The 23531-nt window shown below is 46.8% G+C and overlaps 1 pseudogene; it reads left to right on the top strand.

Annotated features, from left to right (window-relative positions):
* The first annotated feature begins 7497 nt into the window (after positions 1 to 7497).
* LOC134946175 (5S ribosomal RNA) lies at positions 7498 to 7616 on the top strand (annotated as a pseudogene).
* Positions 7617 to 23531: the final 15915 nt, after the last annotated feature.

Raw genomic sequence — 23531 nt, forward strand, 5'->3', positions numbered from 1 at the left:
TTTTTGTCTGTTACCTCCTCAATAGAACAGTGGCAAGTGTATTAATATCCAGTCAACCATTGTTGCAGGGGGCCTGCCTACCCCCATTACCTGTTATACTGTTTATAGGGGTACTCCCAAACATATCTGAGAATGTGGATTACCCCAATGCCTGTGCACCATGTCTGATATTATAGTGCTGTAGCCTTGTATTAAGTGTCATATTTAGGCCCATTTAGGGATCTAGGCAGGAATATTACTATGTTCATCCTAGAGATGAGCGGGTTCGGTTCCTCGGAATCCGAACCCGCCCGAACTTCAGCTTTTTTTACACGGATCCGAGCGACTCGGATCTTCCCGCCTTGCTCGGTTAACCCGAGCGCGCCCGAACGTCATCATGACGCTGTCGGATTCTCGCGAGGCTCGGATTCTATCGCGAGACTCGGATTCTATATAAGGAGCCGCGCGTCGCCGCCATTTTCACACGTGCATTGAGATTGATAGGGAGAGGACGTGGCTGGCGTCCTCTCCATTTAGATTAGAAGAGAGAGAGTGAGATTGAGACAGAGACACTTGATTTACTGGAGCTTAGGAGTACTAGAGAGTGCAGAGTTTACTAGTGACTGACCACTGACCAGTGACCACCAGTGCAGTTTTATTTAATATAATTCATTCTCTGCCTGAAAAAAACGATACACAGTGACTCAGTCACATACCATATCTGTGCTCAGCCCAGTGTGCTGCATCATCTATGTATAATATCTGACTGTGCTCACACAGCTTAATTGTGGGGGAGACTGGGGAGCAGTTATAGGTTATAGCAGGAGCCAGGAGTACATATTATTAAAATTAAACAGTGCACACTTTTGCTGCTGGAGTGCCACTGCCAGTGTGACTGACCAGTGACCTGACCACACTGACCACCAGTATAGTATACTATATTGTGATTGCCTGAAAAAGTTAAACACTCGTCGTGTGACTTGTGTGGTGTTTTTTTATTCTATAAAAAACTCATTCTGCTGACAGACAGTGTCCAGCAGGTCCGTCATTATATAATATATACCTGTCCGGCTGCAGTAGTGATATATATATATTTTTATATCATTATTTATCATCCAGTCGCAGCAGACACAGTACGGTAGTTCACGGCTGTAGCTACCTCTGTGTCGGCACTCGGCAGTCCATCCATAATTGTATACACCTACCCGTGGTTTTTTTTTCTTTCTTCTTTATACATACTACATCTCATTATCATCCAGTCTATATTAGCAGCAGACACAGTACAGTACGGTAGTCCACGGCTGTAGCTACCTCTGTGTCGGCACTCGGCAGTCCATCCATAATTGTATACCACCTACCCGTGGTTTTTTTTTTTCTTCTTTATACATACTACATCTCATTATCATCCAGTCTATATTAGCAGCAGACACAGTACAGTACGGTAGTCCACGGCTGTAGCTACCTCTGTGTCGGCACTCGGCAGTCCATCCATAATTGTATACCACCTACCCGTGGTTTTTTTTTCTTTCTTCTTTATACATACTACATCTCATTATCAACCAGTCTATATTAGCAGCAGACACAGTACAGTACGGTAGTCCACGGCTGTAGCTACCTCTGTGTCGGCACTCGGCAGTCCGTCCATAATTGTATACCACCTACCCGTGGTTTTTTTTTCTTTCTTCTTTATACATACTACATCTCATTATCATCCAGTCTATATTAGCAGCAGACACAGTACAGTACGGTAGTCCACGGCTGTAGCTACCTCTGTGTCGGCACTCGGCAGTCCATCCATAATTGTATACCACCTACCCGTGGTTTTTTTTTCTTTCTTCTTTATACATACTACATCTCATTATCATCCAGTCTATATTAGCAGCAGACACAGTACAGTACGGTAGTCCACTGCTGTAGCTACCTCTGTGTCGGCACTCGGCAGTCCATCCATAATTGTATACCACCTACCCGTGGTTTTTTTTTCTTTCTTCTTTATACATACTACATCTCATTATCATCCAGTCTATATTAGCAGCAGACACAGTACAGTACGGTAGTCCACGGCTGTAGCTACCTCTGTGTCGGCACTCGGCAGTCCATCCATAATTGTATACCACCTACCCGTGGTTTTTTTTTCTTTCTTCTTTATACATACTACATCTCATTATCATCCAGTCTATATTAGCAGCAGACACAGTACAGTACGGTAGTCCACGGCTGTAGCTACCTCTGTGTCGGCACTCGGCAGTCCATCCATAATTGTATACCACCTACCCGTGGTTTTTTTTTCTTTCTTCTTTATACATACTACATCTCATTATCATCCAGTCTATATTAGCAGCAGACACAGTACAGTACGGTAGTCCACGGCTGTAGCTACCTCTGTGTCGGCACTCGGCAGTCCATCCATAATTGTATACCACCTACCCGTGGTTTTTTTTTCTTTCTTCTTTATACATACTACATCTCATTATCATCCAGTCTATATTAGCAGCAGACACAGTACAGTACGGTAGTCCACGGCTGTAGCTACCTCTGTGTCGGCACTCGGCAGTCCATCCATAATTGTATACCACCTACCCGTGGGTTTTTTTTTTTTCTTTATACATACTACATCTCATTATCATCCAGTCTATATTAGCAGCAGACACAGTACAGTACGGTAGTCCACGGCTGTAGCTACCTCTGTGTCGGCACTCGGCAGTCCATCCATAATTGTATACTAGTATCCATCCATCTCCATTGTTTACCTGAGGTGCCTTTTAGTTGTGCCTATTAAAATATGGAGAACAAAAATGTTGAGGTTCCAAAATTAGGGAAAGATCAAGATCCACTTCCACCTCGTGCTGAAGCTGCTGCCACTAGTCATGGCCGAGACGATGAAATGCCAGCAACGTCGTCTGCCAAGGCCGATGCCCAATGTCATAGTACAGAGCATGTCAAATCCAAAACACCAAATATCAGTAAAAAAAGGACTCCAAAACCTAAAATAAAATTGTCGGAGGAGAAGCGTAAACTTGCCAATATGCCATTTACCACACGGAGTGGCAAGGAACGGCTGAGGCCCTGGCCTATGTTCATGGCTAGTGGTTCAGCTTCACATGAGGATGGAAGCACTCAGCCTCTCGCTAGAAAAATGAAAAGACTCAAGCTGGAAAAAGCACAGCAAAGAACTGTGCGTTCTTCGAAATCCCAAATCCACAAGGAGAGTCCAATTGTGTCGGTTGCGATGCCTGACCTTCCCAACACTGGACGTGAAGAGCATGCGCCTTCCACCATTTGCACGCCCCCTGCAAGTGCTGGAAGGAGCACCCGCAGTCCAGTTCCTGATAGTCAGATTGAAGATGTCAGTGTTGAAGTACACCAGGATGAGGATATGGGTGTTGCTGGCGCTGGGGAGGAAATTGACCAGGAGGATTCTGATGGTGAGGTGGTTTGTTTAAGTCAGGCACCCGGGGAGACACCTGTTGTCCGTGGGAGGAATATGGCCGTTGACATGCCTGGTGAAAATACCAAAAAAATCAGCTCTTCGGTGTGGAAGTATTTCACCAGAAATGCGGACAACATTTGTCAAGCCGTGTGTTCCCTTTGTCAAGCTGTAATAAGTAGGGGTAAGGACGTTAACCACCTCGGAACATCCTCCCTTATACGTCACCTGCAGCGCATTCATAATAAGTCAGTGACAAGTTCAAAAACTTTGGCCGACAGCGGAAGCAGTCCACTGACCAGTAAATCCCTTCCTCTTGTAACCAAGCTCACGCAAACCACCCCACCAACTCCCTCAGTGTCAATTTCCTCCTTCCCCAGGAATGCCAATAGTCCTGCAGGCCATGTCACTGGCAATTCTGACGATTCCTCTCCTGCCTGGGATTCCTCCGATGCATCCTTGCGTTTAACGCCTACTGCTGCTGGCGCTGCTGTTGTTGCTGCTGGGAGTCGATGGTCATCCCAGAGGGGAAGTCGTAAGCCCACTTGTACTACTTCCAGTAAGCAATTGACTGTTCAACAGTCCTTTGCGAGGAAGATGAAATATCACAGCAGTCATCCTACTGCAAAGCGGATAACTGATGCCTTGGCATCCTGGGTGGTGAGAAACGTGGTTCCGGTATCCATCATTACTGCAGAGCCAACTAGAGACTTGTTGGAGGTACTGTGTCCCCGGTACCAAATACCATCTAGGTTCCATTTCTCTAGGCAGGCGATACCGAAAATGTACACAGACCTCAGAAAAAGAGTCACCAGTGTCCTAAATAATGCAGCTGTACCCAATGTCCACTTAACCACGGACATGTGGACAAGTGGAGCAGGGCAGGGTCAGGACTATATGACTGTGACAGCCCACTGGGTAGATGTATGGACTCCCGCCGCAAGAACCGCAGCGGCGGCACCAGTAGCAGCATCTCGCAAACGCCAACTCTTTCCTAGGCAGGCTACGCTTTGTATCACCGGTTTCCAGAATACGCACACAGCTGAAAACCTCTTACGGCAACTGAGGAAGATCATCGCGGAATGGCTTACCCCAATTGGACTCTCCTGTGGATTTGTGGCATCGGACAACGCCAGCAATATTGTGTGTGCATTAAATATGGGCAAATTCCAGCACGTCCCATGTTTTGCACATACCTTGAATTTGGTGGTGCAGAATTTTTTAAAAAACGACAGGGGCGTGCAAGAGATGCTGTCGGTGGCCAGAAGAATTGCGGGACACTTTCGGCGTACAGGCACCACGTACAGAAGACTGGAGCACCACCAAAAACTACTGAACCTGCCCTGCCATCATCTGAAGCAAGAAGTGGTAACGAGGTGGAATTCAACCCTCTATGTGCTTCAGAGGTTGGAGGAGCAGCAAAAGGCCATTCAAGCCTATACAATTGAGCACGATATAGGAGGTGGAATGCACCTGTCTCAAGCGCAGTGGAGAATGATTTCAACGTTGTGCAAGGTTCTGATGCCCTTTGAACTTGCCACACGTGAAGTCAGTTCAGACACTGCCAGCCTGAGTCAGGTCATTCCCCTCATCAGGCTTTTGCAGAAGAAGCTGGAGACATTGAAGGAGGAGCTAACACGGAGCGATTCCGCTAGGCATGTGGGACTTGTGGATGGAGCCCTTAATTCGCTTAACAAGGATTCACGGGTGGTCAATCTGTTGAAATCAGAGCACTACATTTTGGCCACCATGCTCGATCCTAGATTTAAAGCCTACCTTGGATCTCTCTTTCCGGCAGACACAAGTCTGCTGGGGTTGAAAGACCTGCTGGTGAGAAAATTGTCAAGTCAAGCGGAACGCGACCTGTCAACATCTCCTCCTTCACATTCTCCCGCAACTGGGGGTGCGAGGAAAAGGCTCAGAATTCCGAGCCCACCCGCTGGCGGTGATGCAGGGCAGTCTGGAGTGACTGCTGATGCTGACATCTGGTCCGGACTGAAGGACCTGACAACGATTACGGACATGTCGTCTACTGTCACTGCATATGATTCTCTCAACATTGAAAGAATGGTGGAGGATTATATGAGTGACCGCATCCAAGTAGGCACGTCACACAGTCCGTACTTATACTGGCAGGAAAAAGAGGCAATTTGGAGGCCATTGCACAAACTGGCTTTATTCTACCTAAGTTGCCCTCCCACAAGTGTGTACTCCGAAAGAGTGTTTAGTGCCGCCGCTCACCTTGTCAGCAATCGGCGTACGAGGTTACATCCAGAAAATGTGGAGAAGATGATGTTCATTAAAATGAATTATAATCAATTCCTCCGCGGAGACATTGACCAGCAGCAATTGCCTCCACAAAGTACACAGGGAGCTGAGATGGTGGATTCCAGTGGGGACGAATTGATAATCTGTGAGGAGGGGGATGTACACGGTGATATATCGGAGGATGATGATGAGGTGGACATCTTGCCTCTGTAGAGCCAGTTTGTGCAAGGAGAGATTAATTGCTTCTTTTTTGGGGGGGGTCCAAACCAACCCGTCATATCAGTCACAGTCGTGTGTCAGACCCTGTCACTGAAATGATGGGTTGGTTAAAGTGTGCATGTCCTGTTTTGTTTATACAACATAAGGGTGGGTGGGAGGGCCCAAGGACAATTCCATCTTGCACCTCTTTTTTCTTTTATTTTTCTTTGCGTCATGTGCTGTTTGGGGAGGGTTTTTTGGAAGGGCCATCCTGCGTGACACTGCAGTGCCACTCCTAGATGGGCCCGGTGTTTGTGTCGGCCACTAGGGTCGCTTATCTTACTCACACAGTCAGCTACCTCATTGCGCCTCTTTTTTTCTTTGCGTCATGTGCTGTTTGGGGAGGGTTTTTTGGAAGGGCCATCCTGCGTGACACTGCAGTGCCACTCCTAGATGGGCCCGGTGTTTGTGTCGGCCACTAGGGTCGCTTATCTTACTCACACAGTCAGCTACCTCATTGCGCCTCTTTTTTTCTTTGCGTCATGTGCTGTTTGGGGAGGGTTTTTTGGAAGGGACATCCTGCGTGACACTGCAGTGCCACTCCTAGATGGGCCCGGTGTTTGTGTCGGCCACTAGGGTCGCTTATCTTACTCACACAGTCAGCTACCTCATTGCGCCTCTTTTTTTCTTTGCGTCATGTGCTGTTTGGGGAGGGTTTTTTGGAAGGGACATCCTGCGTGACACTGCAGTGCCACTCCTAGATGGGCCCGGTGTTTGTGTCGGCCACTAGGGTCGCTTATCTTACTCACACAGCGACTTCGGTGCAAATTTTAGGACTAAAAATAATATTGTGAGGTGTGAGGTATTCAGAATAGACTGAAAATGAGTGGAAATTATGGTTTTTGAGGTTAATAATACTTTGGGATCAAAATGACCCCCAAATTCTATGATTTAAGCTGTTTTTTAGGGTTTTTTGAAAAAAACACCCGAATCCAAAACACACCCGAATCCGACAAAAAAAATTCGGTGAGGTTTTGCCAAAACGCGGTCGAACCCAAAACACGGCCGCGGAACCGAACCCAAAACCAAAACACAAAACCCGAAAAATTTCCGGCGCTCATCTCTAGTTCATCCGTCTTGCTGCAAGGTTTACATAGCACTTACACATTGTGTCTTTGTAATATATGTGTGAATAAGTGTGACAACTAGCACCCATTAGGATCTATGCACCAACTCATCCTCTCTATTGAAATAGAGGAACTATCTAATATATCCAACATTGCCTGATATTTGGGTGTATAATTAATTAATATTTGTTTTTGACAACATTTTGGTGTGACACCAAGCTGACATTTGTCACAATCTTCATTCTGCTCTCCTTCTTCTCCTTCCCCTCCCCTCTTTTTCTTCTCTCCCGCTTTCCCTCCGTCTTCTTCTTTTTTCCGGCCTTCTCCTTCAATCCCTCATCTTTTCATTTTCTCTACATTTCTGCGGACTCTCATCCATGATCCACAGGTATATCCTGTGCCTAACATAGACAGCAGATCCGCCCCGTTTCTCTATCTCTCTCCTCATTCTTGTTTAGGTGCACTCTCATTGGTGAGTCGGCCATACTAGGCCCAATTAATTACTACCATACCCCACCGACAGAGCCCGATCTCGTCCGATCTTGGAAGCAAAACGGTGGTGGGCTGGGTCAGTATCTGTGAGGGTGACCCCCAGAGAATACCCGGTGTTGTAATTCATGACCTTCTCGACTCTAAGCCAACAGCAGGATCACCACATTTTTCTCCAATCATTTCTTTCGCCTATTCCACTAATCTGCGCTACCTTTCCCAAGTACCGTTTTCACTGACATGTCACAGATTTGACACGGTCAATGATACTCCTGATAAATCTTTTGGTCCAATGACCCTTGGAGGTCTAATTAATACAAGCAGAGCTTGTGCTGGTGGGATAGGATCAGAGTGTAGAGCCAGAGTGTCTACATCCCTCCTGAAGTCTAATAACATAGACTAACCAGAACATTCCAAATTTTTTTGCTGATCATCTTTTTGCTGATCATTTCCTTTCAATAACACTCGTTTTCAAAATTTAATGGTTGGTGGTGGATGATACTCACTCCAACTTTTCGAGATTGATCAGCCACAATAATCATAATGGTATTTCTCAGAGATACTGGTGGGCTGAACTGTATATATGTGTATCAATATATTTAATTAATTGTGGTGGACAACCTAAGTGTGGATTTTTTCTTAAATTAATGAATTAATAAAAGTTATGTTTTAATTTTTTTCATACTAACAAATTTAAAATAAGAGTGCACCCACACAAGAGTCTTCTGTAATCCATTTTTCTTGCTAGTTTGTCTCTGACTCTGGGTGCACCACCAGAACCATTTATCCAAACACGAATTATTCGTATACATCATACAGGTATTCTGGTACTCCATTACTATTTATTACTCAATTTTGAACTCTTAGAACTGGTGCGGAATCATTTCTACTTTGTGAGATACATTATATATATCCGGCTGGAGGCTGCTGGCCCACCATTGTGTGATTCCTGATTTGTTGATATAGCACTGACTGGAAGACTGCCTACTTGTCTTACCATAACTCTCTCATATAGTGCTGCAATTCCCCTTGGGGGTGAATATAACGAATATTATGGGGAAAACTTCTCAGGCTGCGGCCAAGCTTGAAAAATACGCTAGAAATCCTCCTGCACAAAATAAGAGAATGGGGGGGGGGGGTGTCACAGAATGGTTCCTCTCCTCCCTCTCCGGCTACAAGTGCTGGCTCCAACCCCCCTGAAGCTTCACAGGATGCTATCCAAAGGGTACTGGACGCAGTTAATACCAGCGAAGGCAGGCTGGCCGACAAGATCACTCAGGTGCAATCGGATCTCTCTTTAATCCATCAGGATCTACAACGCGTTAGAGAGAGAGTGGGGGAGGCGGAAACCCGTATTTCTACTGTTGAGGACACTGTGGCTCCGCTTGGCCGACGCACCACTGCCCTTGAATCCCAGATGACGGAGGTGCAGAAAAAGTTGACCGATATGGAGGGGCGTCTGAGACGGAATAACATTCGGTTTGTGGGCCTGCCTGAGAGGGAAGAGGGTGATGCACCTGAGCGGTTTTTGGAGAAGTGGCTTCTAGATTTCTTTGGGACGGATGCTTTTACGTCACACTATGTGGTGGAACGAGCACATAGAATCCCTATGCGGCCACTACGGCCGGGTGCTCCTCCCCGAACATTTATAGCTAAATTCCTACACTTCAAGGATCGGGACATGGTTCTTACCCTGGCACGCACCAAGGGCCCACTCAAGTGGAATGGTACCCGGATCTCGGTGTTTCCTGATTTTGTGGTCGACATCCAGAAGGAGAGAGCCCAATTCCTTCCAATAAAGAGACGTCTTCGAGAGCTCAATCTCCCTTATGCTATGCTCTTTCCCTCAAAGTTGCGGGTGGTCGCGGGAGGAGAGACAAAATTCTTTCTGATCCCGCGGGAGGTGGCGACATGGCTTGACCGGCAGTTCCCGGCCGGGCGCGCTCTGGCAAATGACTAAGTGTCACGATTACCCACAGATTGAGCTGCGATATATGTCCTCAAATATTTTGTGTCTACAGTTATTCTATTAATGTTTGTTGACTTTTTCCTTTTAGGGGGCCTTTACTGGTAGTATACTGAATGTTGCACTAGCTGTTTCGTCCCTGCTTGGTCGGGGGGTTGGGTGCTGCTTTGGCCCTGGGGGGGTTAGGTTATGGTGGGGGAGCAATGCCTGCCCTTGGCCACTGTATTTTTTTTGTCCTCTTTACTAGTTGTTTAGTTGTTGGGAGGGTTTGGGGTTAGGTATGCCACAGTTCGGGCTGGTATACAGGGTGGGGGGTTGTATGGGGGGGGGGGAAGGGAGGATTTAATGGGTTGATGTTTTTTATGCATTGCTGTTGCGACATGTTTAGCGACATTTTTCGTGGGCAGTTACTTTCCTGTCTATTTAGGATACCTTCAATGTTTTGGGCACATTTAACACTTAGTGCTACTATGTATTATGGCATATCTTAGTCTAAAAATTTTATCCTGGAATGTGCGGGGCATTAATGATAAAATTAAAAGGGCCCTGGTGCTTCGGCAGATTAGGCAGTACTCTGCAGATGTTATTTGCCTTATGGAGTCGCACCTGGAGGGAGCCAAAGTTCTATCACTTAAAAAGCCATGGATAGGGTGGTCGTATCACTCCACTCATACCTCCCATTCCAGAGGCGTCTCCATCCTGATCCGCAGATCTGTCCCATTTGTTCTAGGCCAGGTACAGGTGGACCGGTGGGGAAGATATATTTTTCTTAACTGCCAGATAAATTCCATGTCTTTATTATTGTTGGCTATTTACATTCCTCCACCATACTCCCTGGAGGTTCTACGCAAAGCTGCTGTTTTTATGTCCCTTTATCCCAACATTCCCACTGTTTGCATTGGGGATTTTAATAATGTCATGGATCCCAGAGTGGATAGATTTAGCACCAATGTCACTGTGCCTCGTCCTTGTCCGGGTAGCTTTGCTCTGTTAGTGGAGGGTATGGGCCTGGTGGACGTCTGGAGAGCACGGCATCCGGCTGCTCGCCAGTTCTCCTGCTTCTCCCCTACTTATTCCTCCTTTTCTAGGATTGATATGGCCCTGGTCTCCCCCTGTATGATTCCCAAAATTGATGATGTCCAATATGCAACTAGAGGTATCTCTGACTACTCTCCAATACTGTTGAATCTGGATACTGGGGGTTCCCATGGGCAGTTGTTTTGGAAATTTAACTCATTCTGGCTTTCACAGATGGGCACTGGAGCGGAGCTTGAGCTTGTATGGCGGGAGTTCTTGGAGCTAAACGGGGGTACTGCTGGCCCAGCAATCCTCTGGGACGCATTTAAAGCATTTATACGAGGTTCCTTAATTAGACAGGTTGCTACTTTAAAAAATGGCTACAAACGCCAGGAAATGGAACTTGAAGCGTCCTGTAGGTCCCTAGAAATCCAATATTTGCAAGATGGATTGGTTGCCTCCAAGGACGCATGGTTGCTTGCGCAGTCCAAATGGAGGAACTGTCTGTCTGATAAAGCCAAATACCGGTTACTGTATGCCCAACACTCTTATTATGCTACGGGCGATAGACCTGGTACTTATCTAGCACATTTAGCGGCGGCAGATAAATTCTCTAATACTGTCCTTGCGATAGGCGGGGATGATGGTGTAACTTATGTAAAAACCCCGGAAATAGCGGACCACTTTGTTGCTTATTATAAAAGTCTGTATAGTACGAGATTATCGGCGGATTTAATGGAAATAAATGAGTATCTTGCTGGTATACCATTGCCCTCGCTCTCTAATGTCGCAGCTGAATTCCTTGATTCCCCTTTGTCATTGACGGAAATTTAAATAGCCATCAAGTAATTTCCTGGAGGCAAGGCACCAGGGCTAGATGGACTTCCCATTGAGCTATATAAGAAACATATTGACTTTTATGGCCCTAAATTGCTTACTCTGGTTAATGAATTGTTGGAGTTGGGTTCGCTGCCAGATTCTATGACTGAGGCTTTGATAATAGTGCTATTAAAGCCGTATAAGAACCCAGAGCGGGTAGATTCATATAGACCTATCTTGCTACTTACAACTGATGTCAAGGTCTTAGCAAAGATCCTGGCACTTATACTGAACTCCGATATTACCCAAATTATACACACAGATCAGACCGGTTTTGTGCCGGGGCGGTCCACTCTAACTAACCTTAGGCGCTTGTTCACGCACTTACAGGGCCCTCGCGGGGACGCCGACACTTCTGTTGTAGTGTCCCTTGACGCTGCTAAAGCTTTTGATTCAGTGGAGTGGGCGTTCTTGTGGCGGTCTATGGCCCGCTTCGGTATTGGACCACGCTTTATACGGTGGGTCAAGTTACTTTACTCTGCCCCATCAGCCAGGGTCTCGATAAATGGATTCATTTCATCTGCATTTCCTTTAGCCAGGGGTACAAGGCAGGGCTGTCCACTATCCCCTATCCTCTTTGCTTTAGCAGTGGAGGCCTTGGCGTGCTTGGTGCGTTCTGACTTGCGGGTGGGGGGGTTCCGGGTGGGCTCCACCACGGACAAAATTGCTCTATACGCGGATGATATTCTGCTGTTTATATCAGACTACTGCAATACCATGCCACATGTGTTGCGTATTATTGACACCTATGGCGGATACTCTGGCCTGTCCATTAATTGGGATAAGTCCTGCATATTGCCCTTTCGGGGTGCGTGGTGTCCCGCCCGTGGCCCTCCCTCTTCGCTGGGTGGACTCATTCAAGTACTTGGGAATCTGGGTTACAAATAATTAATGATGAGCGGGTTCGGTTCCTCGGAAACCGAACCCCCCCGAACTTCACCCATTTTACACGGGTCCGAGGCATACTCGGATTCTCCCGTATGGCTCGGTTAACCCGAGCGCGCCCGAACGTCATCATCCCGCTGTCGGATTCTCGCGAGATTCGGATTCTATATAAGCAGCCGCGCGTCGCCGCCATTTTCACTCGTGCATTGGAAATGTTAGGGAGAGGACGTGGCTGGCGTCCTCTCCGTTAATTAATAATATTTGTGCTTCTTGCTTAATTGTGGGGACTGGGGAGCAGCTGTATTATATAGGAGGAGTACAATGCAGAGTTTTGCTGACAGTGACCACCAGTATACGTTGTCTGCCTGAAAAACACTCCATATCTGTGCTCAGTGTGCTGCATATATCTGTGCTCACACTGCTTAATTGTGGGGACTGGGGAGCAGCTGTATTATATAGGAGTACAGTGCAGAGTTTTGCTGACAGTGACCACCAGTATACGTTGTCTGCCTGAAAAACCCTCCATATCTGTGCTCAGTGTGCTGCATATATCTGTGCTCACACTGCTTTATTGTGGGGACTGGGGACCACCAGTATATTATATAGGAGGAGTACAGTGCAGAGTTTTGCTGACAGTGACCACCAGTATATATAGCAGTACGGTACGGAAGGCCACTGCTCTACCTACCTTTGTGTCGTCAAGTATACTATCCATCCATACCTGTGGTGCATTTCAGTTGTGCGCAGTATATATAGTAGTAGGCCATTGCTATTGATACTGGCATATAATTCCACACATTAAAAAATGGAGAACAAAAATGTGGAGGTTAAAATAGGGAAAGATCAAGATCCTCTTCCACCTCGTGCTGAAGCTGCTGCCACTAGTCATGGCCGAGACGATGAAATGCCATCAACGTCTTCTGCCAAGGCCGATGCCCAATGTCATAGTATAGAGCATGCAAAATTAAAAAAATAAAAGTTCAGTAAAATAACCCAAAAATCTAAATTGAAAGCGTCTGATGAGAAGCGTAAACTTGCCAATATGCCATTTACGGCACGGAGTGGCAAGGAACGGCTGAGGCCCTGGCCTATGTTCATGGCTAGTGGTTCAGATTCACATGAGGATGGAAGCACTCATCCTCTCGCTAGAAAACTGCAGTGCCACTCCTAGATGGGCCAGGTGTTTGTGTCGGCCACTTGGGTCGCTTAGCTTAGTCACACAGCAACCTTGGTGCACCTCTTTTTTTCTTTGCATCATGTGCTGTTTGGGGACAATTTTTTTGAAGTGCCATCCTGCCTGACACTGCAGTGCCACTCCTAGATGGGCCAGGTGTTTGTGTCGGCCACTTGTGTCGCTTAGCTTAGCCATCCAGCGACCTCGGTGCAAATTTTAGGACTAAAAATAATATTGTGAGGTGTGAGGTGTTCAGAATAGACTGAAAATGAGTGGAAATTATGGTTATTGAGGTTAATAATACTATGGGATCAAAATGACCCCCAAATTCTATGATTTAAGCTGTTTTTGAGGGTTTTTTGTAAAAAAACACCCGAATCCAAAACACACCCGAATCCAACAAAAAATTTTCAGGGAGGTTTTGCCAAAACGCGTCCGAATCCAAAACACAGCCGCGGAACCGAATCCAAAACCAAAACACAAAACCCGAAAAATTTCCGGTGCACATCACTACTGAAATAATCCTTCTCATTACTTTTCCCTAAACATAAAACCTCATATGGATTATTTACATTCCCGTATTGCGGTGTGGGGGACTCTACCTCTAACTATAACGGGTAGAAATAATTTAGTGAAAATGGTGGTCCTGCCTAAGTTGCTGTATGTGCTGCAGCACTCCCCTGTCTATCTCCCATTAAAAACCTTTCGGAAAATAGATAGTGTTCTGTCCTCTATCGTATGGTCTACACGCCGGGTCAGAATAAAATTGGACACCCTCACGCGCTCCCGTGATTCTGGGGGCCTGGGCCTCCCTAAATTCAGATTATATTATCTAGCAGCACAAATGGTGCATATTAGTAAGTGGTTACATGATCCTGCTAGAGATTAATTAATCTCCCGAATTCTCTATGTAACGGATCGGAATTGCACCCCATTACAACTACTATTGAGTGACAATGTAGCAATACTTGACCTTCCTGTTGTCAAACAAGCAATTATGGTATGGAGACAGACGCATAGACTGCTCCGGGGAGAGGGTTGGGATCCGGAAACGCCTCTGGCCTACACACATTCTCTTAACGAGCTTGCATCGTTACAGATAATGGAGGTCTGGTGCCGCCGGGGAGTGCAGTCTCTTGGGCAATTGTATCATATGGGTATATTTAAGTCTTTCCAACAATTGCAGGAGGATTATAATATCCCATCCTTCTATTTTTATCGATATCTACAACTCCGCCATGCTTGTCAGGTTCAGTTTGCAAACGCTCCCCTGATGCTCCGGGACACACCAGTTAGGGAACTATTTGTTAATCTTCCAAACTGTACTATTTCCATATTTTACTCGGCTTTACTACGTGCATATCATGATGAGAACCTACTTTCTCTTAAATCTAAATGGGAATGTGATCTGGGGCCCATATCTGATGACACTTGGGAGGATGCACTGGGTGCCTCTAGGGTGGCGACCACAGCGGTCCGGTACCAGCAGGTGCATCTTTTTGTTTTACATAGAGTCTATATTACTCCTGAAAGATTGATGAAATTCGGAGGAAGGGTGGATTCTAGATGTCCCAAGTGTGCTCTGGATGGAGGTACCTTTTGGCACATGATATGGTCCTGCAGGATAGTTAATGCCTTTTGGCGGGAAGTACTCAGGATTATGGTCTCCACTGGGGTACCTGCTGATGTGCTGACCCCTCTTGTGTGTATGCTGGCGGTGGTGGATGAGGAGTTGCTGGATGCCCCCTTCAGGCGTTATGTTATCAACCTGTGTGCTCTTGCACAGGTTTCTATAGCCGGGCGTGGATGGCACTTGTTGGCCCAGATATTGACTCATGGATTGCTTTAGTGAATACTACAGTGGCACATGAAAGATTTGTCTATGTGTCCAGGAAAGCCATTACTAAATATTATGCGATATGGGATAGGTGGCTATTATCGCCATATGCTAAGGGTGCCCGCATTGCACTGCCTGCGGATGCGAGCTTAACTTCACCATAATCACCCCGGGGTTGTCTGAGGAGGCTAGGAAACTGTACTGCTTGCACAATCTTGTTATTTACTATATATCACACTCAAGACACTACCTCCTATGTTTGACGATGTCGATTGTTTACTTATATATATGTGTGTGTGCGCTATTATATATATTGCTTGATATTGTTCTCAACAGCAATGCTTTAGATTTAGGATATAAGTTTGTATTGTGATCTGTACAAAAAAGGAAAACACTTTCAATAAAAATTGTTGAATTTAAAAAAGAAAGACAGATTCTCTCTTCATTCTCTACGGATTTCACAAGAGAGGATGGCCTGCTAGTAAGTAGACGCTGGCAAGGTGGCTTCGATGGCGATTTCAGAAACATATTCTCAGGCTGATCTCCCTGTTCCGGCTAATGTCTCTACTAGAGATGAGCGGGTTCGGTTTCTCTGAATCCGAACCCGCACGAACTTCATGTTTTTTTTCACGGGTCCGAGCGACTCGGATCTTCCCGCCTTGCTCGGTTAACCCGAGCGCGCCCGAACGTCATCATGACGCTGTCGGATTCTCGCGAGACTCGGATTCTATATAAGGAGCCGCGCGTCGCCACCATTTTCACACGTGCATTGAGATTGATAGGGAGAGGATGTGGCTGGCGTCCTCTCCATTTAGATTAGGAGAGAGAGAGAGAGATTGACCTGAGGCTGATACTGTAGAAGAGAGTGCAGAGTTTAGTGACTGACCACAGTGACCACCAGCAGTGCAGTTGTTTTATTTAATATATCCGTTCTCTGCCTGAAAAAAACGGTACACACAGTGACTCAGTCACATACCATATCTGTGTGCACTGCTCAGCCCAGTGTGCTGCATGCCTGCATCATCTATGTATATATTATATATCTGACTGTGCTCAGCTCACACAGCTTATAATTGTGGGGGAGACTGGGGAGCACTGCAGTGCCAGTTATAGGTTATAGCAGGAGCCAGGAGTACAAGACAGTCACATACCATATCTGTGTGCACTGCTCAGCCCAGTGTGCTGCATCATCTATGTATATATTATATATCTGACTGTGCTCAGCTCACACAGCTTATAATTGTGGGGGAGACTGGGGAGCACTGCAGTGCCAGTTATAGGTTATAGCAGGAGCCAGGAGTACATATTATATTAAAATTAAACAGTGCACACTTTTGCTGCAGGAGTGCCACTGCCAGTGTGACTGACCAGTGACCTGACCACACTGACCACCAGTATAGTTAGTAGTATACTATATTGTGATTGCCTGAAAAAGTTAAACACTCGTCGTGTGACTTCACTTGTGTGGTGTTTTTTTTTTTATTCTATAAAAAACTCATTCTGCTGACAGACAGTGTCCAGCAGGTCCGTCATTATATAATATATATACCTGTCCGGCTGCAGTAGTGATATATATATATTTTTTATATCATTATTTATCATCCAGTCGCAGCAGACACAGTACGGTAGTTCACGGCTGTAGCTACCTCTGTGTCGGCACTCGGCAGTCCATCCATAATTGTATACCACCTACCCGTGGTTTTTTTTTCTTTCTTCTTTATACATACATACTACTACATCTCTTTATCAACCAGTCTATATTAGCAGCAGACACAGTACAGTACGGTAGTTCACGGCTGTGGCTACCTCTGTGTCGGCACTCGGCAGTCCGTCCATAATTGTATACCACCTAACCGTGGTTTTTTTTTCTTTCTTCTTTATACATACATACTACGACATCTATTTATCAACCAGTCTATATTAGCAGCAGACACAGTACAGTACGGTAGTTCACGGCTGTGGCTACCTCTGTGTCGGCACTCGGCAGTCCGTCCATAATTGTATACCACCTAACCGTGGTTTTTTTTTCTTTCTTCTTCATACATACATACTACGACATCTCTTTATCAACCAGTCTATATTAGCAGCAGACACAGTACAGTACGGTAGTTCACGGCTGTGGCTACCTCTGTGTCGGCACTCGGCAGTCCGTCCATAATTGTATACCACCTAACCGTGGTTTTTTTTTCTTTCTTCTTTATACATACATACTACGACATCTCTTTATCAACCAGTCTATATTAGCAGCAGACACAGTACAGTACGGTAGTTCACGGCTGTGGCTACCTCTGTGTCGGCACTCGGCAGTCCGTCCATAATTGTATACCACCTACCCGTGGTTTTTTTTTCTTTCTACTTTATACATACATACTACTACATCTCTTTATCAACCAGTCTATATTAGCAGCAGACACAGTACAGTACGGTAGTTCACGGCTGTGGCTACCTCTGTGTCGGCACTCGGCAGTCCGTCCATAATTGTATACCACCTACCCGTGGTTTTTTTTTCTTTCTTCTTCATACATACATACTACGACATCTCTTTATCAACCAGTCTATATTAGCAGCAGACACAGTACAGTACGGTAGTTCACGGCTGTGGCTACCTCTGTGTCGGCACTCGGCAGTCCGTCCATAATTGTATACAACCTAACCGTGGTTTTTTTTTCTTTCTTCTTCATACATACATACTACGACATCTCTTTATCAACCAGTCTATATTAGCAGCAGACACAGTACGGTAGTTCACGGCTGTAGCTACCTCTGTGTCGGCACTCGGCAGTCCGTCCATAATTGTATACTAGTATCCATCCATCTCCATTGTTTACCTGAGGTGCCTTTTAGTTGTGCCTATTAAAATATGGAGAACAAAAATGTTGAGATTCCAAAATTAGGGAAAGATCAAGATCCACTTCCACCTCGTGCTGAAGCTGCTGCCACTAGTCATGGCCGAGACGATGAAATGCCAGCAACGTCGTCTGCCAAGGCCGATGCCCAATGTCATAGTACAGAGCATGTCAAATCCAAAACACCAAATATCAGTAAAAAAAGGACTCCAAAACCTAAAATAAAATTGTCGGAGGAGAAGCGTAAACTTGCCAATATGCCATTTACCACACGGAGTGGCAAGGAACGGCTGAGGCCCTGGCCTATGTTCATGGCTAGTGGTTCAGCTTCACATGAGGATGGAGGCACTCAGCCTCTCGCTAGAAAAATGAAAAGACTCAAGCTGGCAAAAGCAGTAGCACCGCAAAGAACTGTGCGTTCTTCGAAATCCCAAATCCACAAGGAGAGTCCAATTTTGTCGGTTGCGATGCCTGACCTTCCCAACACTGGACGTGAAGAGCATGCGCCTTCCACCATTTGCACGCCCCCTGCAAGTGCTGGAAGGAGCACCCGCAGTCCAGTTCCTGATAGTCAGATTGAAGATTTCAGTGTTGAAGTACACCAGGATGAGGAGGATATGGGTGTTGCTGGCGCTGGGGAGGAAATTGACCAGGAGGATTCTGATGGTGAGGTGGTTTGTTTAAGTCAGGCACCCGGGGAGACACCTGTTGTCCGTGGGAGGAATATGGCCGTTGACATGCCTGGTGAAAATACCAAAAAAATCAGCTCTTCGGTGTGGAACTATTTCAACAGAAATGCGGACAACAGGTGTCAAGCCGTGTGTTCCCTTTGTCAAGCTGTAATAAGTAGGGGTAAGGACGTTAACCACCTCGGAACATCCTCCCTTATACGTCACCTGCAGCGCATTCATAATAAGTCAGTGACAAGTTCAAAAACTTTGGGTGACAGCGGAAGCAGTCCACTGACCAGTAAATCCCTTCCTCTTGTAACCAAGCTCACGCAAACCACCCCACCAACTCCCTCAGTGTCAATTTCCTCCTTCCCCAGGAATGCCAATAGTCCTGCAGGCAATGTCACTGGCAATTCTGACGAGTCCTCTCCTGCCTGGGATTCCTCCGATGCATCCTTGCGTGTAACGCCTACTGCTGCTGGCGCTGCTGTTGTTGCTGCTGGGAGTCGATGGTCATCCCAGAGGGGAAGTCGTAAGACCACTTTTACTACTTCCACCAAGCAATTGACTGTCCAACAGTCCTTTGCGAGGAAGATGAAATATCACAGCAGTCATCCTACTGCAAAGCGGATAACTGAGGCCTTGGCATCCTGGGTGGTGAGAACCGTGGTTCCGGTATCCATCATTACTGCAGAGCCAACTAGAGACTTGTTGGAGGTACTGTGTCCCCGGTACCAAATACCATCTAGGTTCCATTTCTCTAGGCAGGCGATACCGAAAATTTACACAGACCTCAGAAAAAGAGTCACCAGTGTCCTAAAAAATGCAGCTGTACCCAATGTCCACTTAACCACGGACATGTGGACAAGTGGAGCAGGGCAGGGTCAGGACTATATGACTGTGACAGCCCACTGGGTAGATGTATGGACTCCCGCCGCAAGAACAGCAGCGGCGGCACCAGTAGCAGCATCTCGCAAACGCCAACTCTTTCCTAGGCAGGCTACGCTTTGTATCACCGGTTTCCAGAATACGCACACAGCTGAAAACCTCTTACGGCAACTGAGGAAGATCATCGCGGAATGGCTTACCCCAATTGGACTCTCCTGTGGATTTGTGGCATCGGACAACGCCAGCAATATTGTGTGTGCATTAAATATGGGCAAATTCCAGCACGTCCCATGTTTTGCACATACCTTGAATTTGGTGGTGCAGAATTATTTAAAAAACGACAGGGGCGTGCAAGAGATGCTGTCGGTGGCCAGAAAAATTGCGGGACACTTTCGGCGTACAGGCACCACGTACAGAAGACTGGAGCACCACCAAAAACTACTGAACCTGCCCTGCCATCATCTGAAGCAAGAAGTGGTAACGAGGTGGAATTCAACCCTCTATATGCTTCAGAGGTTGGAGGAGCAGCAAAAGGCCATTCAAGCCTATACAATTGAGCACGATATAGGAGGTGGAATGCACCTGTCTCAAGCGCAGTGGAGAATGATTTCAACGTTGTGCAAGGTTCTGATGCCCTTTGAACTTGCCACACGTGAAGTCAGTTCAGACACTGCCAGCCTGAGTCAGGTCATTCCCCTCATCAGGCTTTTGCAGAAGAAGCTGGAGACATTGAAGGAGGAGCTAACACGGAGCGATTCCGCTAGGCATGTGGGACTTGTGGATGGAGCCCTTAATTCGCTTAACAAGGATTCACGGGTGGTCAATCTGTTGAAATCAGAGCACTACATTTTGGCCACCGTGCTCGATCCTAGATTTAAAGCCTACCTTGGATCTCTCTTTCCGGCAGACACAAGTCTGCTGGGGTTGAAAGACCTGCTGGTGAGAAAATTGTCAAGTCAAGCGGAACGCGACCTGTCAACATCTCCTCCTTCACATTCTCCCGCAACTGGGGGTGCGAGGAAAAGGCTCAGAATTCCGAGCCCACCCGCTGGCGGTGATGCAGGGCAGTCTGGAGCGACTGCTGATGCTGACATCTGGTCCGGACTGAAGGACCTGACAACGATTACGGACATGTCGTCTACTGTCACTGCATATGATTCTCTCACCATTGAAAGAATGGTGGAGGATTATATGAGTGACCGCATCCAAGTAGGCACGTCACACAGTCCATACTTATACTGGCAGGAAAAAGAGGCAATTTGGAGGCCATTGCACAAACTGGCTTTATTCTACCTAAGTTGCCCTCCCACAAGTGTGTACTCCGAAAGAGTGTTTAGTGCCGCCGCTCACCTTGTCAGCAATCGGCGTACGAGGTTACATCCAGAAAATGTGGAGAAGATGATGTTCATTAAAATGAATTATAATCAATTCCTCCGCGGAGACATTGACCAGCAGCAATTGCCTCCACAAAGTACACAGGGAGCTGAGATGGTGGATTCCAGTGGGGACGAATTGATAATCTGTGAGGAGGGGGATGTACACGGTGATATATCGGAGGGTGATGATGAGGTGGACATCTTGCCTCTGTAGAGCCAGTTTGTGCAAGGAGAGATTAATTGCTTCTTTTTTGGGGGGGGTCCAAACCAACCCGTCATATCAGTCACAGTCGTGTGGCAGACCCTGTCACTGAAATGATGGGTTGGTTAAAGTGTGCATGTCCTGTTTTGTTTATACAACATAAGGGTGGGTGGGAGGGCCCAAGGACAATTCCATCTTGCACCTCTTTTTTCTTTTATTTTTCTTTGCGTCATGTGCTGTTTGGGGAGGGTTTTTTGGAAGGGACATCCTGCGTGACACTGCAGTGCCACTCCTAAATGGGCCCGGTGTTTGTGTCGGCCACTAGGGTCGCTAATCTTACTCACACAGTCAGCTACCTCATTGCGCCTCTTTTTTTCTTTGCGTCATGTGCTGATTGGGGAGGGTTTTTTGGAAGGGACATCCTGCGTGACACTGCAGTGCCACTCCTAAATGGGCCCGGTGTTTGTGTCGGCCACTAGGGTCGCTAATCTTACTCACACAGTCAGCTACCTCATTGCGCCTCTTTTTTTCTTTGCGTCATGTGCTGATTGGGGAGGGTTTTTTGGAAGGGACATCCTGCGTGACACTGCAGTGCCACTCCTAAATGGGCCCGGTGTTTGTGTCGGCCACTAGGGTCGCTAATCTTACTCACACAGTCAGCTACCTCATTGCGCCTCTTTTTTTCTTTGCGTCATGTGCTGATTGGGGAGGGTTTTTTGGAAGGGACATCCTGCGTGACACTGCAGTGCCACTCCTAAATGGGCCCGGTGTTTGTGTCGGCCACTAGGGTCGCTAATCTTACTCACACAGTCAGCTACCTCATTGCGCCTCTTTTTTTCTTTGCGTCATGTGCTGATTGGGGAGGGTTTTTTGGAAGGGACATCCTGCGTGACACTGCAGTGCCACTCCTAAATGGGCCCGGTGTTTGTGTCGGCCACTAGGGTCGCTAATCTTACTCACACAGTCAGCTACCTCATTGCGCCTCTTTTTTTCTTTGCGTCATGTGCTGATTGGGGAGGGTTTTTTGGAAGGGACATCCTGCGTGACACTGCAGTGCCACTCCTAAATGGGCCCGGTGTTTGTGTCGGCCACTAGGGTCGCTAATCTTACTCACACAGTCAGCTACCTCATTGCGCCTCTTTTTTTCTTTGCGTCATGTGCTGATTGGGGAGGGTTTTTTGGAAGGGACATCCTGCGTGACACTGCAGTGCCACTCCTAAATGGGCCCGGTGTTTGTGTCGGCCACTAGGGTCGCTAATCTTACTCACACAGTCAGCTACCTCATTGCGCCTCTTTTTTTCTTTGCGTCATGTGCTGATTGGGGAGGGTTTTTTGGAAGGGACATCCTGCGTGACACTGCAGTGCCACTCCTAAATGGGCCCGGTGTTTGTGTCGGCCACTAGGGTCGCTAATCTTACTCACACAGTCAGCTACCTCATTGCGCCTCTTTTTTTCTTTGCGTCATGTGCTGATTGGGGAGGGTTTTTTGGAAGGGACATCCTGCGTGACACTGCAGTGCCACTCCTAAATGGGCCCGGTGTTTGTGTCGGCCACTAGGGTCGCTAATCTTACTCACACAGTCAGCTACCTCATTGCGCCTCTTTTTTTCTTTGCGTCATGTGCTGATTGGGGAGGGTTTTTTGGAAGGGACATCCTGCGTGACACTGCAGTGCCACTCCTAAATGGGCCCGGTGTTTGTGTCGGCCACTAGGGTCGCTAATCTTACTCACACAGTCAGCTACCTCATTGCGCCTCTTTTTTTCTTTGCGTCATGTGCTGATTGGGGAGGGTTTTTTGGAAGGGACATCCTGCGTGACACTGCAGTGCCACTCCTAAATGGGCCCGGTGTTTGTGTCGGCCACTAGGGTCGCTAATCTTACTCACACAGTCAGCTACCTCATTGCGCCTCTTTTTTTCTTTGCGTCATGTGCTGATTGGGGAGGGTTTTTTGGAAGGGACATCCTGCGTGACACTGCAGTGCCACTCCTAGATGGGCCAGGTGTTTGTGTCGGCCACTAGTGTCGCTTAGCTTAGTCATCCAGCGACCTTGGTGCAAATTTTAGGACTAAAAATAATATTGTGAGGTGTGAGGTATTCAGAATAGACTGAAAATGAGTGGAAATTATGGTTTTTGAGGTTAATAATAATATGGGATCAAAATGACCCCCAAATTCTATGATTTAAGCAGTTTTTTAGTGTTTTTTTAAAAAAACACCCGAATCCAAAACACACCCGAATCCGACAAAAAAAATTCGGTGAGGTTTTGCCAAAACGCGTTCGAACCCAAAACACGGCCGCGGAA

The sequence above is a fragment of the Pseudophryne corroboree genome, chromosome 7, assembly GCF_028390025.1.
Source record: "Pseudophryne corroboree isolate aPseCor3 chromosome 7, aPseCor3.hap2, whole genome shotgun sequence".
Classification (NCBI taxonomy): Eukaryota; Metazoa; Chordata; class Amphibia; order Anura; family Myobatrachidae; genus Pseudophryne; species Pseudophryne corroboree.